The sequence below is a fragment of the Zingiber officinale genome, chromosome 8A (assembly GCF_018446385.1).
Source record: "Zingiber officinale cultivar Zhangliang chromosome 8A, Zo_v1.1, whole genome shotgun sequence".
NCBI classification, from domain to species: domain Eukaryota; kingdom Viridiplantae; phylum Streptophyta; class Magnoliopsida; order Zingiberales; family Zingiberaceae; genus Zingiber; species Zingiber officinale.
This window is the reverse complement of record NC_056000.1, coordinates 111,337,619-111,356,858: the sequence shown is the minus strand read 5'-3', so window position 1 is coordinate 111,356,858 and position 19,240 is coordinate 111,337,619.

Here is a 19,240-nt window from a genome sequence, read left to right as displayed (position 1 = left end):
CTTGGAAACTACATTCCTCAGCTTTATGTATGTTCATCTTGCTAGAATTTCCTTGAGAAGAGGGGTCGCAGTTAGAAGAATCAGATAAGTCAAATTCTAACCTTTCTTTGCCGATCTCCAAGGATAACTTATGACTTTTCACATCAATGAGGTCTCCAGCGATGACAAGGAATGGTCTCCCAAGGATGATTGGTATCTTGGGATCCTCCTCCATATCCAGGATAATGAAATATGTGGGAATGATGCATCTGCCTACTTCTACTGACACTTCTCCCACTATTCACATTGGGTATCTACATGAATGGTCAGCTAATTGCAATGTCATAGTAGTGAGTTTAATGTTCTAGAGTCCTAGCTTCTTACATAATGAGTACGGAAGTAGGCTAACGCTGGCTCCCAAGTCGTAGAAAAATTTTTGTATGAGTTCAGAACCAATTTTACAAGGTATGGAAAAACTCCCTGGATCCTGAAGTTTCGGTGGAATATTTGTCATAAGTAGAGCGTTGCAATTTTCCATTAATGCTACGGTCTCGAAGTCACCCTTCTGCCTCCTATTAGATAAAATACCCTTTAAAAATTTTACGAACTTCAGCATTTGGTGCAATGCATCTATTAGTGGTACTTCTACGTAAATTTTCTTAATCTTCTTCAGGAATCGATTGAACTCTTCATCCTTTTGGGATGTTATCAGTTTCTAAGGGAAAAGAATTGTCTGACTTTGTGGGGGGATTTGAAGAGTTCCTTCAACTTTCTTGGTGATCTCCTTTCTATCCCTGTTATAGATCTGATTGGGCATTAGGAGAGAGGGCTCTTCCTCTGAGTCAAGTCCTTTCTGAGTAGTGATTTGGGGGTCTCCCAAAGTTCGTCCGCTCCTCAGATCAATGCAGTTGCAGTGTTCCAACGAGTTTATATCGAGCTTTCCTGGAAATGTTCCCTGTGTTCTTGAAAAGGACTGGGCTATCTAGGCTATCTGGCTGTCTTGCATCTTCTGATGTTTTTCAGAATTTTCCAGTCTTTGAGTCAATTGTTTGATCTCACTTTTCATCTCTTTTTACTCTGAGAGATCTTCTTCGAGCATCTTTTCGATTCTAGATAATTGTGAAAGTTGCTGTTGTTGATAAGTCTGTTGTCCAGATGGGTAGCCCTATTGCTCAGGTTGATAGCTTTGTTTTGCTGGTCCTTGGTCCTGATTATTCCGGTACGAAAAATTTGGGTGGTTCCTCCATCCAGGGTTGTATGTGTTGGAGTACGAATTGTTTTGCTTTTGGTTGTAACTGACTATCGCATCGCATTGGTCAAGTTGGTTTATCTGTGCTTGTATTGGCCCTAGGGGGCAAGTATCTTGAGCGTGATCCGTACTTTTGCAAGTTTAACAAACACATACTATTGCATTGGTCGTGTTGTTTCCCATGGCCTCAAGCTTCTTAGTCAGAGCGTTCAGCTTTGCAGACATGAGTGTGACTGCATCTATGTCGAATTTTCCTGACACCTTTATTGGATTCCCTGAGAAAAAACCACCAGATCTTTTGATTGCCCACTGATGGTGGTTCTGCGCCACATTCTCTATGATCTCTTCAGCTTCATCAAGGCTCTTGTTCATTAATGCTCCTCCTGCTGTAGAATCTAGGGATACCTTCGTGTGATAGTTGATTCCATTGTAGAATGTGTGTAGAACCAACCATTTCTCATGGCCATGATGGGGGCACTGTCTCAGCATACTTTTGAATATGTCTTAGGCTTCAAATAATGATTCTGATTCTATCTGTTTGAAGCTTGCGATCAAATTCCTTATATGGGAAGTTTTGCTTGGCAGTTAGAATTTGTCCAGAAATTTCTGCTCACACTGCTCCCAAGACGTTATGCTGTTTGCTGGAAGAGAATTTAGCCACTGCTTGGCTCTATCTTTTAGGGAAAATCCAAAAAGAAGTAACCTTACTAATTCTAGAGGGACCCCGTTCACTTTCATAGTACTGCAAATCTCGTAGAAAAGCTCTAAGTGATGATTTGAATTATCGTGCGGTCCTCCTCCAAATTGATTCTGCTGAACCATGTGGATTACTACAGGCTTGATTTAAAACATGTTAGCTTCGATTGGCGGTCGAGTGATGCTAGACCGAACCCCTCGTGCATAAGGTGCTGCGTAATCCTTCAACAGTTTGTCAACCATTTCTGAAGATTCTTGTTCGGCTTGAAATGATTTTTGTAAGTTTCTTCTTCTCAAGAAAATCCTATCGAACTCTGGATCGAACGGTAGTAGTTGTCCTGAAAGATTAGCTCTTCGCATGCAAAAACAAGATATGGAATATTTTGAGTGTAAAATTAAGTAAAATAAAGTAAAGAAAAGAGTTGGAATAATATTATTTTTTAGGCATTTTAATAAAAATGTAGAAAATAAAGAAAAACAAAAATAAAATTATTTATCTCTGAAATGTAGAATATTAGAAAAAAGGAGAGATAAAGAAAAAAAAAAGTCTAGTCTAATCTAATATGATTTTTGCTAATGTTATAGTAGCAGTCCCTGGCAACGGCACCAAAAACTTGTTACGATTTCGCAAGTGCACGAATTCATCGTCAGTAATAAGGATTATCGATCCCATGAGAACTGGCTATAAGCTCTAGTAATGGTTCACTTAGGATTAGCTAAACTACCGATGGTTGTAAATTATCTAAAGAAAATAGATTGGGAAGCGGAAACGAGAACTAGTGAAGAGAGAGTAATTAACTTGGTTTATGAAGAATTCTATGAGTTCGGTTTCATTGTGGTGGTATTGATGTATCATGTTCTATCCTTTACTCATTGTCCATCAACTTGCATTCGCCGAAAGCTAAAGCAACTATCCTTAAGCACTAAATAGAGAAGATCCCTATGAAATCCTGTTACGGTTAACCCTTGTCACTAGAGTGCCTTAATAGATCACAAGAATGCAACTCTAATTGGTGTCATTAAGGATAGAAATAAGGACTTGGTTTGGTCTCTTACTTCCTTGAGGAGAAGTTGCCTCTCCTTTCGAGGAAATACCTTAGATGTGCATGAACGGGTTACCCCTGTCACTAGGGCCCCTCGGGTATACGATCTAAGATACTCTCTCTATGAGGTTAGCAATTCCTACACAATCAATTAATACAATATGAAAATCTAGCAACAAGTCTCATGCATAGTAGTTGAAACAAAGCAAGCGAAATCATCCAATGAATAAAGGCATAAATATGAGTCTTACATCAAAACCAATCCACAACTACTCCCTAATCCTAAAACAAGGAATCTACTCCATAGACACCGGAGAAAAACCCGAAGACATAATGTAATCAAGCATATAATCCTCAAACAAGAAGAGAGAAAGAGAAAGGATGCTTATCCAACGACGATGAGTGATCTTTGGATCCAATCCTTTGCTTCTGGAGTTGATGTGGTGATGAAGGGTCGCTGGACGGAGGTCCTGGATGGCGTGGAATAACACCAAGGCAATTCTCCCTTTGACGGCTCGCTACTTTCTTCGAGGAGAAGGGTTAGAACCCTTTTTATAGGCTAGGGCATGACGCTGTGTTGTCTCTCCGCAAGTGTACGAAAATATCACAAGTAATATACAAGATTATCGTCTCCACAGGGACTGGAATAAGCACTAAGAATATCTCAAAATGAATTAGCTAGACAACAAATCAATGGATTAACAAAGTCTAGGTGTAACTATGAAAAGTAAACAAAAGAATGAAAGAATAGGCAACAAGAATAAAGGCAATGATAAGGGTTATTCTAGGAGTTTTGGTTTCTTTGTAAGGGTCTTCAATGTAAACGATCTACCAAATCCTTTTTCTCAATTATCCATCATTTGTAGAAGGTTGTCGGTTCTCTCTTGCAATAGAGAACCGACTTAGGACTGAAATCTATACCTAGATTGATCAATTAGGAATGAATCTATGTTGTCCTTACACGGACTTGCTTGTCACGAGTGTCCCTCGAAAAATCAACATAAGAATCCATCACTCATCAACCCATCAAGATATAAAGACTAATGCATAAATCTATCCTACCCTCTTGAAATACCTAATTTCCCCTTCAAGATAATCCCTCAAATGTCCTTACACGGGCATGTTCCTGTCACGAAGATCCCTCGGAAAATATGTTGGATCGAGACGTTCTAGAGGGGGGGGTGAATAGCACTCGTGGCTAAATCGTTCGATTTGTAAAACACTTGAGTAATTAAAACGCAGCGGAATAAAAACAAACAACACAAAGACACAAGTCGATTTTACTTCGTTCGGAGCCTAAGGCGACTCCTACTCGAAGGCCCGCGATCCTTGATCGCTTCCGGTGGGCAACAACTATAAGCTCGTAAAAACTATTACAAACTAATTACAATTCAAAAAAGATTATACCGACAACAAGAGACTAAATCTGAAGCTCCGGGTTGTCGGGGTGTCGTTACAGCACTTCGGGATCGTCTCGTAGGCAGCTTGTAGCAGACAGTTCACTTGGAAGACGTGTTTTGAAGCTGCTGGTCGAGACCCCTTATAAAGGGGGTTCAAGGCGCCTTATACTGTTCACCAAGGCGCCTTGAACGAGCCGAGTCACCCGCGTGGATCAGCACAGACCTGGTCGAACTCTATCTGGTTCAAGGCGCCTTTAGCCTATCCAGGGCGCCTTCAACCTCCTGTCCAAGGCGCCTTGAACTCCATTCAAGGCGCCTCCAGTCTGCTGCGCTGGCCTTTTCCTGACTCGCACCCGAGGCGCCTCCAAGCTCCATGGAGGCGCCTCGGCACTGTTCATCCGAGGTCTTTTTTGTACTTTGGTCCCTGCAAGATATGTTAATCCCAAAAATACCCTGCAGCACAAAGTTAGCACAAACAATGATATGACTATTGAAATATTTAACAATCTCTTGACTGTCCGAGTCTGACTTCAGGTTTCCAACCGGAAACCCTAGGTCGACCCGACGCCTACTGTTCCCTCTACGGGGAACGCGTCCTCACCTACTCCACTCAGGAGATTTACCTGTTGCCAGTACGATCCTCCAGATCGACTGGACTTTTGCTCGGCACTCGACGCTTCCGGACTTTCTGCTGGACATCCGCTTCCCAGCTAGTCCAGACTTTCACCTGGTTCGCGACACCAGGACTTTTCACCTAGGGTTACCACCCCCTAGGACTTTTGCCTGAAGCCATCGACCTGCCAAGACTTCCCGCATAGGGTTACCACCCCCTATGACCTAGGGTTACCACCCCCTAGGGTTTTTACCTGCCTAACCGCAGCTAGGACTTTTGCCTAAGTGTCACTTAGGACTTTCCTGCAAGCTCCATGAACTTTGTTAGATAACGCCACCACTTAACTTTGAGCCATTTGCCATAATCAAAACTCAGGTTCGATCATCTGGTGCTCACTGCACCAACAATCTCCCCCTTTTTGATTATGGCAATCTTGGTTCAAAGTTAAGTAAAACATAACTTTTAAATAAAGGAATAAATAATGAAAGTTATCCAGAAGCATCAATGCATAAATAAAATTTAAAGTTTATGCTCCCCCTTTCATTCTTGATTTCTTAACTTTGATTTCTTAACTTTGACTTTTCTCTCCCCCTTTGACATAAATCAAAAAGAATTAAGAAGAGAGAAATAATCTAGTTAATTTAAGCTCCCCCTAAAGGGTAGCATAGTTAAGTGCTCAGACTTAAAAAAAATTTAGGTGAAGTACTTAGCTTAATTCATAAGGTGTTTGAAAAGAATTGTTGCATAGATAATTTAAATTTTAAGTTAATGCCTTAATAACTTCTTTGAGTTTAGGTGTCCAAGCATGAATCAAATTAAATTTTTTAACTTGATTGGGTATCAGAGCCCTAAAGGAATTTGTTTAGCCTTAAAGTACTAGCATGACTCTGTTCATTCCCCCTTAAATAATGCCAAATTAAATTCTTAGGGTCTTAGAGTACAAGCATAAGAAGAACTTTATATTATCCTAATTCCAGCTCATCCATTCTAGATTATCAAACATGTGCAGCTTATGAATGAGTTTGAGATGAGATTATTTGAAAATATTGAAAATTTAAGTTCCAAATGAGAAAATGCTAAACTTTTGAGAATTTATTGAAAATTAATTAGAGTTAACTTTAGCAATCAGAATTTGATAATTAAATATTTTTAAATCCTTTTAAATTAATATTTTGACAGTAATTGAATTAATTTTAAAAGATTTTGAAAAGAATTTTCAAAAGATTTTTGAAATGAATTTTCAAAGGATTTAAATAAGTTTTTCAAAAGATTTTTCAAAGCAATTATATAAGTTTTTCAAAGATTTTTGAAATGATTTTAAAATAATTTTGATTTTCAAAAGATTTTTGAAATGATTTTTAAATAATTTTGAAATTGATTTTCAAAAGATTTTTGAAATGATTTTGAAATTAAGTTTTAAAAGATTTTTGAAATGTTTTTTAAATAATTTTGATTTTCAAAAGATTTTTGAAATGATTTTGAAATTGATTTTCAAAAGATTTTTGAAATGATTTTGAAATTAAGTTTTGAAAAGATTTTTAAATAATTTTGAAAAGATAATTTTGAAAAGATTTTTAAATAATTTTGAAAAGATTTTTGAATAATTTTGAAAATAATTTTAAAAAGATTTTTAAATAATTTTGAAAAGATTTTTTAAATAATTTTGAAAAGATTTTAAATAATTTTGAAAATACTTTTAAAAAGATTTTTAAAAAGATTTTTAAATGATTTTGAAATTGATTTTCAAAAGATTTTTGAAATGATTTTGAAATTAAGTTTTGAAAAGATTTTTAAATAATTTTGAAAAGATTTTTAAATAATTTTGAAAAGATTTTTTAAATAATTTTGAAAAGATTTTAAATAATTTTGAAAATATAATTTTGAAAAGATTTTTAAATAATTTTGAAAATATTTTTTAAATAATTTTGAAAAGATTTTTAAATAATTTTGAAAAGATTTTTAAATAATTTTGAAAATAATTTTTAAATAATTTTGAAAAGTTTTAAAATTAATTTTGTAATTGAGTTTTGAAAAGATTTTTAAATAATTTTGAAAAGATTTTTTAAATAATTTTGAAATGATTTTAAATAATTTTGAAAATAATTTCAAATAATTTTGAAAAGTTTTTTTTTTTTGAATAATTTTGAAAATAGTTTTGAAAAGATTTTTAAATAATTTTGAAAAGATAATTTTGAAAAGATTTTTAAATAATTTTGAAAAGATTTTTGAATAATTTTGAAAATAGTTTTAAAAAGATTTTTAAATAATTTTCGAAAAGATTTTTCAAATAATTTTGAAATAAAGTTTTACAAGATTTTTTAAAATGATTTTGAAAAGATTTTTCAAATAATTTTGAAATAAAGTTTTAAAAGATTTTTTAAAATGATTTTGAAAAGATTTTTCAAATAATTTTGAAATAAAGTTTTAAAAGAAATTTTAAAATGATTTTGAAAAGATTTTTCAAATAATTTTGAAATAAAGTTTTAAAAGATTTTTTTAAAAATGATTTTGAAAAGATTTTTCAAATAATTTTGAAATAAAGTTTTAAAAGATTTTTTAAAATCATTTTGAAAAGATTTTAAAATGATTTTAAAAATATTTTTCAAATAATTTTGAAACTGATTTTGAAAAGATTTTACAAATAATTATGAAATAAAGTTTTAAAAGATTTTTTATAATGATTTTGAAAAGATTTTTCAAATAATTTTGAAATAAAGTTTTAAAAGATTTTTTAAAATCATTTTGAAAAGATTTTAAAATGATTTTAAAAATATTTTTCAAATAATTTTGAAACTGATTTTGAAAAGATTTTAAAATGATTTTAAATTAAGTTTTGAAAAGATTTTTAAAATGATTTTGCAAATATTTTAAAATGATTTTGAAAATATTTTTCAAATAATTTTGAAACTGATTTTGAAAAGATTTTGAAAAGATTTTGAAAATATTTTTCAAATAAATTTTGAAATTAATTTTAAAATGATTTTGAAATGATTTTTCAAAGATTAATTGATTATAGAATTATAGTTATGAGTTTAATTTGAATTTTAAATTCCTTAGTCATCTCACCCGATCTAAGTTTTCAATCAGGTAATCCTATAATTTTTGTGAGATGAATTATTGTTGAATTTAAGGGTCTGATTTAACTTTGTGTTAGATTCAGGTTTAGCTTTGGTTTCAACAAGTAAGCATTCTTTGGATAAACTTCTGGGCTATGGTGAGTCACACGGAGCTCATTAAAGTAACCATGCCTTCGAGGTTTTCCAAATAGTCCTACCCATTGAACTTAATACTAATCCTTGGTCTAACTAGTTAGGATCCATTTAAGGGTAGCTTCGGTCAGTTCCACTTGGCCAAATGCACCAGGTCGAAGCCATATCTTCCTAGACATGCGATGCCCAAGTTTCCCTAACGTACTATCATCCAAAAACTTCACCGGTACTGTGGTTAAAGTTAAACTCAACCCTTTTTAAACTATCCTTAATTACCCTACCGGGTAATCTACTCTTGTTTTACTCATTTCGGGTAAATTAGGTTCAGTTACCCTGTCGGGTAGTTCAGTTGGAGGTGCCAGCTAGTTTGGATCCACCATCTATTTTTGAATTTAGAATTTCGAATTTAGAATTTTGAATTTGATTTAGAATTTCGAATTTTTGATTTAGAATTTTAAATTTAGAATTTCGAATTTAAATTAAATTTGAATTTTGAATTTGAATTTTTGATTTAGAATTTTGAATTTAGAATTTCGAATTTGATTTAGAATTTAGAATTTCGAATTTGATTTAGAATTTAGAATTTTTGATTTAGAATTTCGAATTTAGAATTTCGAATTTGATTTCAAATTTTTAATTAAATTTTAATTTGAATTATGTTCTTAATATTGTTTTTCTATTAGCTCCCCCTGGATCATAGCCTCGATATGGTCTATCAAGATAATAGACTTGATCTTTGGGGACCCAATAGTGACCAGTTCCAACTTGATTAACCAAGTTGGATTTTGGCACCCATGCTTGGACAATTTTTCTTTTATTTCTATTAACTAGCGATAAATATGATTTGTATTTCGTTTTGGTCTTAAATCCAAGTCCGGCTTTGTTGTAAACGGCTCGCTGTTTTCCAAGAATCAGATCCAGATTCTTGGAACCCAAGGTGAACCGTTCCAACGTGTTCTTGAGTTCTCTAATTTGAGCTTTCAGATTGGAATTTTCTTCCTCAAGTTGTTGGACTTGAGTTGAACTTCCAATTTGAACTGACTTAGTTAAAGAACTTGAGTCAGTCGCTTCCTTAAGGGTTGTTACCTCCTTTTGGAGCGACTTAACCCGGACATTGGATTTAGCCAACTTCTTAAGCAAGTATAGAATTAAATTTTGTGAGTCATCTAAGTTAATACTAGACATTAAAGCACTTACAGTGGTGTTGGGTCCTTCTGAAACGGATACAGATCCGTGGCTTCGCTTGGACTCGGTGTCTGATTCACTCTCGGTCTCTGAGTCGGACTCGAACTCGGACTCGGTGTCGATAATGTTCGCTAGTACTGGTAGAGCGAGGAGGCTTGCTTGTTCTTCTTCATCGGATTCAAATTCGTCTGATGACTCGGACCATGTTGCCTTTAACACTTTCTTCGTCTTTTTCTTTCTAGCTTCCTCTGTCTTGCATGTACCTGCAACCAACGTAATACCTTCCTCGACCGAAGTAGTGTCATACCGTTCATCTAATTCAAATAAATTGTCTATTAATTTATGCTTACTTACTTGGGTAGCTTCGTGTAACTGAATCAGATTCTCCCACAGCTCCCTGGCGCTTGAGAATGGGCCGGCGCGATTCAGCTCCTTATTCGTTAAGCCGCACTGAAGTGTATACGTTGCTTTTGCGTTTGCTTCTACCTTTTTGATAAGGTTTGCGTCCCAGTTCTCGAACGGTAGTGGCATGCCGGCACCGTCTGTTGGTATTTCGAGCCCGGTCTTGGTGATCATCCAGACATCGAACTCGGTTTGTAGGTACGACTCCATTCGGCCTTTCCAGTAGCCGAAGTCTTCGCCGGAGAAGAGCGGTGGTCGAGTGGTGCTATAGCCTTCTTGGAGAGCCATTGAATCTTGCACGAAAAAATGAGCAAAAAACTTGTCCCAGGACTTAATCCTGGATTAGTAGTGCGGGAGAGAAATAAAAATAGTAATTCAGGAATTTTGAGAAAAAATAATAAAATATTATTAAAATAATATTTAAAAAATATTACTACAAATTTTTGAAAATGCAATATTTCGATAATTCCAACCAATGGTGAAAAGATGAAAATTAATTTTTTAAAAATAGTTTTGGAGGAAAAAAAAACGAAAGGCGTAAGGTTATATTTTTAACCTATACAAACGACAAAGCTACGGAAAAAATGCTTGAATGGTGGTTGCACCAGTTCAAAGCGACCCCGCTCTGATACCAATTGTTGGATCGAGACGTGCTAGAGGGGGGGTGAATAGCACTCGTGGCTAAATCATTCGATTTGTAAAACACTCGAGTAATTAAAATGCAGCGGAATAAAAACAAACAACACAAAGACACAAGTCGATTTTACTTCGTTCGGAGCCTAAGGCGACTCCTACTCGAAGGCCCGCGATCCTTGATCGCTTCCGGTGGGCAACAACTATAAGCTCGTAAAAACTATTACAAACTAATTACAATTCAAAAAAGATTATACCGACAACAAGAGACTAAATCTGAAGCTCCGGGTTGTCGGGGTGTCGTTACAGCACTTCGGGATGTCTCGTAGGCAGCTTGTAGCAGACAGTTCACTTGGAAGACGTGTTTTGAAGCTGCTGATCGAGACCCCTTATAAAGGGGGTTCAAGGCGCCTTATACTGTTCACCAAGGCGCCTTGAACGAGCCGAGTCACCCGCGTGGATCAGCACAGACCTGGTCGAACTCTATCTGGTTCAAGGCGCCTTTAGCCTATCCAGGGCGCCTTCAACCTCCTGTCCAAGGCGCCTTGAACTCCATTCAAGGCGCCTCTCGCACCCGAGGCGCCTCCAAGCTCCATGGAGGCGCCTCGGCACTGTTCATCCGAGGTCTTTTTTGTACTTTGGTCCCTGCAAGATATGTTAATCCCAAAAATACCCTGCAGCACAAAGTTAGCACAAACAATGATATGACTATTGAAATATTTAATAGTCTCTTGACCGAGTCGACTTCGGGTTTCCAACCGGAAACCCTAGGTCGACCGCCTACTGTTCCCTCTACGGGAACGCGTCCCTCACCTACTCCACTCGGAGATTTACTGTTGCCGTGACGATCCTCCGATCGACGGACTTTGCTCTGACTCGGCCCGGACTTTGGACATCCGCTTCCGGCTAGTCCAGACTTTCACCGTTCGCGACACGGGACTTTTCACCTAGGGTTACCACCCCCTAGGACTTTTGCCTGAAGCCATCGACCTGCCAAGACTTCCCGCATAGGGTTACCACCCCCTATGACCTAGGGTTACCACCCCCTAGGGTTTTTACCTGCCTAACCGCAGCTAGGACTTTTGCCTAAGTGTCACTTAGGACTTTCCTGCAAGCTCCATGAACTTTGTTAGATAACACCACCACTTAACTTTGAGCCCTTTGTCATAATCAAAACTCAGGTTCGATCATCTGGTGCTCACTGCACCAACAAAATCGAATGAAGAATTACCTCTACAAGATCCACAAGATATCCAAACATTCAATCAAGCATGGTAATTAAGCACAATCACAACATTCCACACAAGATCAAATAGATATAAAACAGGACAAAATCATAGAAATGGAAAATTGGCATATCCACAAGAGTTTTACATCAAGATTTCCTCACAAATACTCCCTTCATCATAGAACAAGATATCTACTCCATAAATCGAAGAAAGAATCCGAAAGAAACAAAGATTACAAGCATTTCTAAACCCTCAAATCCAAGAAAGGAGAGAAAGAAAACTTATCTACAGAGAAGCATGGTCTTCGGATCCAATCCTTCGATCTTGGAGTCGAATCGATGAAGTTCTTCCCTTAGATCACCCAGAAATCCACTCAAGAATGGAAGGAATCACCCAAATCTTCCTTTCTCCCAAAGGGGAGAAGATCCCCTTTCAAATCAAGGAGGAAATCTTATATATAGGTGATGTTTGGGCGCCACACAACCCCGAGGCACAACCGTGTGAGGTTCACATGGCCTGCCTCACTTCCCTCTCTGCATAACTCACACGGTCGTGTGTGAGACACGGCCGTGGCACACCCAGCATCTGCTATCTTTGCATGGCCGTGTAGATCTACATGACCATGTCATTCTTCTCTTCTGGAAACCTTACACGGCCGTGTGGTTCACACGACCATGCCATTTTTCTCCTCTTGAAACCTTACACGACCGTGTAGATATACACGGCCATGTAAGTCTTTAACACTGGAATGCTAATATAACCATGTACTACACACGACCTGCTCCTGCTGGCTCAATATCTTGACACGGCCGTGTGAGGTTCACACGGTCGTGGCAACTTCCTTCTCTGTTTCAGCTACATGGCTAGAAATCTTCACACGACCAGGGCAACCCCCCATGACAGGGCCGCGTGAGGTTCAGGAATGATGCCTTCCTCCTTTGCTCTGCTTACAAATTTGGCCTTGAACATAAAATCTTCACCAAATTCGACTCCTGTGTACAAAAATTGCACAAAAGCAGATCTACGAACAAAAAGAGTAAATATGCTAAAAGGAAAGCTGGAAGTACACAAATACGTAGGCAAAGCATGTACAAAGTATGTGAATGTGCGTCAAAACATGCTAACAAGTGTATACAATCTACGCACATCACACCCCCATACTTAAACCTTTGCTTGTCCTCAAGCAAAATGCTGCAATCTAAATTCATATGCTCCACAATGTTCTCATATCCCTAATGCATTCTCCTAACTCTATCAAAAGGTTTCATTAGTAAGCATGATCATGAAAACAAGTTTAGTTTGGCTCGAGCATAAGTACCCTGTGCACAGTGCAAAAACAACTCAAAACTCTTCAAGTTTCAATCTATGTCCTAGTCAAGTCGTCATCAAATTTGAATTCCTAATATTTCCAGTGATAGACAAGTAACCAGTGATAGACACTTACTTGCCAAACATTTGGTTCATATTTCTCAATCAACCCAAGGTCTCAAATGCGTGCTCAATCTCAAGAGAAGCTGACAGTCATTTCCCCAGTAACCCAACTCGGTCTCAAAGGGGTGACTTGCTAGATTCCACTCATGACAACTGTTTTTTATATCCCTTATTCACTTTTTTCTTTCTTTGCTTTTCTTTTTCACAATTTTTTTCTCATAAGTATTTGCATTATGCAAATTTTATTTCACAAGTGTACTTTTAGCACAAATGTTGGGATATTTTGATTTTTCCAAATGAACTTACATGATTTGAGCCTCATCCAGTAACCAAAATGAAGTTTGAGAAATCACCATGGAAACCAAGTACTAAACAAACAAGATGAATCATGACTATTTCAATGATATCAATCATTCAAGAATCAAGTCAAAGTGTAGTGAAAATAAAATCCTTAAGGTCAAGCCAAAACTAAAACTCATCTCCAAATGATACTTAGCTTATATCATGCTACCCAAGATAGAAAAAAGAGGTACATTAAGCATATTACTAGCATCATTTGAACATCATGAACCTAGATAATGAACGTGCTAACATTTGATCTTGAAGACAAGAAAGCATATAAGTGAAGTTTGATGTTCTCAAGATGTATGCCACAAGATTTCAAAAGATAGTCAAGTGACTATCAAAACAAGCAATCAAATCAAGACAATCGAAATAAAGTGCAAAACAAAAACTAAACATGCAGAAAATAAGAAAACAAGCAAAAACTGAAAACTAGAATACAAAATGAAATCAGGTTTGACACCCCCCCAGACTCAAACTTTTCATCGTCCCGATGAAATCAATATGGTGGAGGAGGAGGTAGATTAGGAAATTCAGGAAGAATAAAAGGGAAGTAATCAATAAACCACTTTACTTCATTTCTAACAAACATATGATACTCGAACAGTTTATCAACATCATCTTGGAAAAATCTCTTATAGCCTTGAAAATTTTCATTAAACTCAATATGGGCTCTATAAGAATTCATAAATCGAGAATTTTTTTCACACAATTCCCTCTCACTTTTGAAACAATCTTGCAGTTTTTTAAATTGTTCCTCTTCCATAGGTTTATTATTAGAAAGAAAATTTTCAGTCACATATAAATCATTATGAATATTATCCAGAGCAGAGTGAAGTTCTTGGAAATTAAAATTACGAACATCACGATTAACCAGAGAAACTCTTTTTGAAGTTGAATTTGACAATGTTTTTGAATGTTGAATTGCTAATTTCAAACACCAATTTTCCCTAACATGAATGGTAGTGAGATCATGATTGGGCAGTCTTAAAGGGAAATTATTCTTAATAAGAAGACTATATCCATGTTCTTCACGTCTTATCATTTTTATTGCTAAACATGAATTCTAGTCTAATCTACAAGAATTATCAATCATTTCCAATTCATTTAAATCACACCCTAACACCAAAGCAATCTGAGTTACAATCCACCCAAAACAATAGGTGTGGTAGAGTCATATTTCCCAAGTTTCACTAAATGTTTAAGGAAGAAATAACCAGAATTAATATCAACATTCTCAACCATTGCCCATAAACAGTACAAGTCTATAAGTCTTACTAACCCCTCTTTGTCTTCTCTCCCAAATATGGTATTCTTCATGACTAGATAAGCATATCTAAAAATGGGGTTAATAATGTGAAGAGCTCTAGAATTATGAGGGTTAAAATGTGATTGTTCAGAAATGTGTTGCCAAAAACGTGAATTTTCAAACTGAGGTAAAATTGTACACAAATCATTATTGGGTAACTCATAACAAGTATTAAAATCACTCAACGTCCATTCATAATCCTCATTAAATAGTCAAAAATTTAGTTTACACCCACCCTGAACATTATCAACTGTTATGGAACTTAAAAATTCAAAAACAATTCTAGGGTAGGTAGGATATCTCATTGTCATTAAACCACTCCAACCTATTCTTTCCAACAACCAATTTAAATCATCCTTAAACCCTAATGTTACCAAAGTTTCCTCATCCATAAATTTGGTACTTACAAGGGGGCGTTTACATAAAGAAGAATACCTAAAACGTTGCTCCTCACTAGAGAAGATAATACCAAAATTATTAGAAATACCTTTAAAACAAGAATTTCTCTCCTTTGTTGCAACCATCTTCTCCTTCCCTTTCCTTGTAGAAGAGGATCCCTTTATCACATTTTCTATGGTGGAAGAGATTCGAGCCTTCAAAAAGGAGAATGAGAGGAAGAAATTAGAAGTGGTGGTTGAAATCCTAGAGATAAGAAAATGAGAGAGAAGGAAGAAGAGGGAAGGGGGTGTGCGGCCGTGTGCCGCCCACACCCCGTGCCCTAACCTCTTTTAAGGGTGTGGACTGGGCCGTGTATCATTGCACAACCTAGTTCCTCTTTCTCTACATGGCCGTGTCCGAGACACAGCCATACTCATCTCCTTCTCGGGATGTTATACACGACCGTGCCAATTAGCACGACCAAATCCTTCTTCTTCTCGGCTTTCCTTTCACGGTCGTGTCTGGGACACGACCCTAACAGCGTCCTCCTCTGGAATTAGCACATGGCTGTGTCAGATGACACGGCCAGTGTAGGCTTTTGCACTGGTTCCTTCACACGACCGTGTGTGAGACATGGACGAGAAGCTTTCCTCCTCTGGATTCTTCACACGGCCATGTCTTGGACACGCCAAAAAATTCTCCTCCACTGGAGAATCCACACGACCGTGTCATGTAGAAACGGCCCAAGCATCTCCCTTCTTTGCACCATAAGCCTGGCCGTGTGCAGCACACGACCATGCTCTGTTTTGTTCCAATTGACACTTCTCCTCCTTTCTACCTCTTCCAACACTTCCATGCCCATGAAGAAGTCATGGCCAGCTCATGGAAGTAAAATTTCAACCTGAAAACAAAACAAAAACCAAGTAAAAATACTACTAATGAAAATTTGAAACATAGAACAGAACTAACTAAGAAGTCAATCCGGAGGATGAGGTTTAGAAAAATACAAGCTTTGTTTCTCCTCCAATTTCATACCATGCACATATTCCTTCAACCGTTGGCCATTTACCTTAATCAATCCAATATCTTTATTCTAAATATCTACCGCTCCAAAAGGATAAACCTTTTTAACCTCGAACGGATCTGTCCACCTTGATTTAAGCTTTCCTAGAAAAAGCTTTAGCCTTGAATTAAATAATAAAACTAGATCCCCTTCCTTGAAAGTTTTGCGGAGAATGTGTTGATCATGCCATTTTTTTGTCCTTTCCTTATAAGATCTAGCATGTTCATAAGCATCCAATCTCAATTCATCAAGCTCATTCAACTGAAGCTTCCTTTTCTCCCCTGCTTCCTTGAGATTCATGTTCAGATTTGTAATTGCCCAATAAACTTTATGTTCTAATTCTACTGGAAGATGACAAGGTTTTCCATAAACTAGCCGAAATGGAGTCATCCCAATAGGAGTCTTGTAGGCAGTACGATATGCCCATAAGGCATCATCTAGCTTCAATGACCAGTCCTTACGTGAAGTAGATACTGTTTTCTCTAGTATGGCTTTAATTTCACGGTTGGAGATTTCAGCTTGCCCATTAGTTTGTGGATGATATGACGTTGCTACTTTGTGGCTCACTCCATATTTTCTAAGTAAATTCTCAAACTGTCTTTCTATAAAGTGTGATCCACCATCACTAATAACTACCTTAGGCACACCAAACCTTGGAAAAATTATGCTTTTAAACAATTTGATGACTGTTCTCGCATCACTTGTAGGGGAGGCTATAGCTTCTACCCATTTGGATACATAATCCACTGCTACAAGGATAAACCTATTCCCATGTGAAAGGGGAAATGCCCCCATGAAGTCTATTCCCCATACATCAAATAATTCTACTTCAAGTATGTAATTCAATGGCGTTTCATTCCTCCTAGTAATATTTCCAGTCCTCTGACATTGATCACATGATTGTACAAATCTCTTGGCATCTCTGAATAGAGTTGGCCAATAAAAGCCTGCTTGAAGGATTTTTGCTACTGTCTTAGAACTCCCCAAATGTCCTCCATAAGAAGAAAAATGACAATGAAATAGGATATCCTTGACTTCTTCCTCAGGTATACATCTTCGATAAATCACATCATTGCATTTCCTATAATGGAGGGGTTCATCCCAAATATAATTCTTCACATTTGAAAAAAACCTTTTCTTTTGCTGATTGGAGAAATTTGGGGGTAGCACTCCGCTCGCCAGGAAATTTACAAAATCTGCATACCATGGTATTTTAACACTCGATAAGGCTAGAAGGTGCTTATTAGGAAAAACATCATCAATAGGTAAGTCAAAATCCGCATCCTTTTCCTTATTTTGCCATACTCTAGATAAATGGTCAGCCACTACGTTCTCCGTTCCCTTCTTATCTCTAATCTCGAGGTTGAACTCTTGAAGCAATAAAATCCATCTGATAAGCCGAGGTTTAACATCTTTCTTTCTTAGTAAATATTGGATAGCTGCATGATCAGTATAAACTATTACCTTTGAACCCACCAGATATGATCTAAACTTATCAAATGCAAATACTACGGCTAGGAGTTCTTTTTCGGTAGTGGAATAATTCACTTGAGCTGCATCAAGTGTTTTACTTGCATAATGTATAGCATGTAGAATCTTATTTTTTCTTTGTCATAACACTGCCCCTACTGCGAAGTCACTTGCATCACACATTATCTCAAATGGGAAATTCCAATTCGGGGCTTGAATTACCGGGGCTGAAGTAAGGGCACTTTTAATTTTACTAAAAGCCTCCATGCAGTCTTTGTCAAAACAAAATTCAATGTCCTTGATTAGCAAATTTGTTAAAGGCTTAGCAATTTTTGAAAAGTCCTTGATAAAACGCCTATAGAATCCGACATGCCCTAGGAAACTTCTCACTCCTTTTACATTAATCGGTGGGGGGAGTTTTTCTATCACTTCTACTTTTGCTTGATCCACTTCAATCCCACGTTCTGATATTTTATGCCCCAGAACAATGTTGGTGCAATATCCCTCAGGTCAAGGTTGACCTGGGTAACCAAGCTGAGTCTTGGTTTGGGTTTAGATGTTTGACAATAAGATATTGATTGAAGAAGAGTCAAGTAGGTCAAGGTTGATTGGATACTTGACTGGGAAGTTCTAACTGGGATGTTAGGCAAAATGAAAGTCCTGGTGAGTGAAGCCAGGCAGAAGGAAGTCCTAGTGAGTGAAGCTAGGCAGATGGAAAACCCTAGTGAGTGAAGCTAGGCAGATGGAAATCCTGGTGAGTGAAGCCAGGTGAAAGTCCTAGTGAGTGAAACTAGGCAGATGAAAGTCCTAGTGAGTGAAGCTAGGCAGATGAAAACTCTAGTGAGTGAAGCTAGGTGAAAGTCCTGGTGAGTGAAGCCAGGCAAGGGAAAATCCAGATGGATCAAGGATGATCGGACATCTGGTGCTGGGAAGTCCAAGTAGGTCAAAGGATTGACTGGATACTTGGCATGAAAGAAAAGTCCAAGTAGGTCAAAGGGATTGACCGGATACTTTGCACAGAGAAAAGTCCAAGTGGGTCAAAGGGATTGACCGGACACTTGGTAAGGGAGTCCTAGCAGGTCAAGGGAGTGACTAGATGCTAGGCATGACATACCAACAGGTCAAGGTTGACCGGATGTTGGTTTGGGAGGTTTAGGACTTGGTTTTGGACAAAAACCAAGTGCTGGATCGATCAGTGGATCGATCCAGGCTCTGGATCGATCAGTGGATCGATCCAGACCTGTCCCAGCGAACAGAAAGCTTCTGGATCGATCTAGAGGTCCCAATCGATCCATGGATCGATTGGGACGCGGCTGCTTCGCGCGATAAGCGCTGGATCGATCCATGGATCGATCCAGGCGCGTTTCCAGAGCACAGAGGCGCTCTGGATCGATCCGTGGATCGATCCAAAGCCTCCCCGATCGATTGGGAACATTCGAATCGATCGGGATCCGATCGTTGACATCGTTTATAGCTGCAGGCGTTCGATGGCTGTGGCAGAACTTCACCGATTCACTCCAGAGCTCTCGCCTACTCCTCCACAGTGCTCTCAAAGATCAGGTCGCCAGTTCTTGAAGGATCTTGGAAGCTTTCCAAGTCAAGAGGCGGA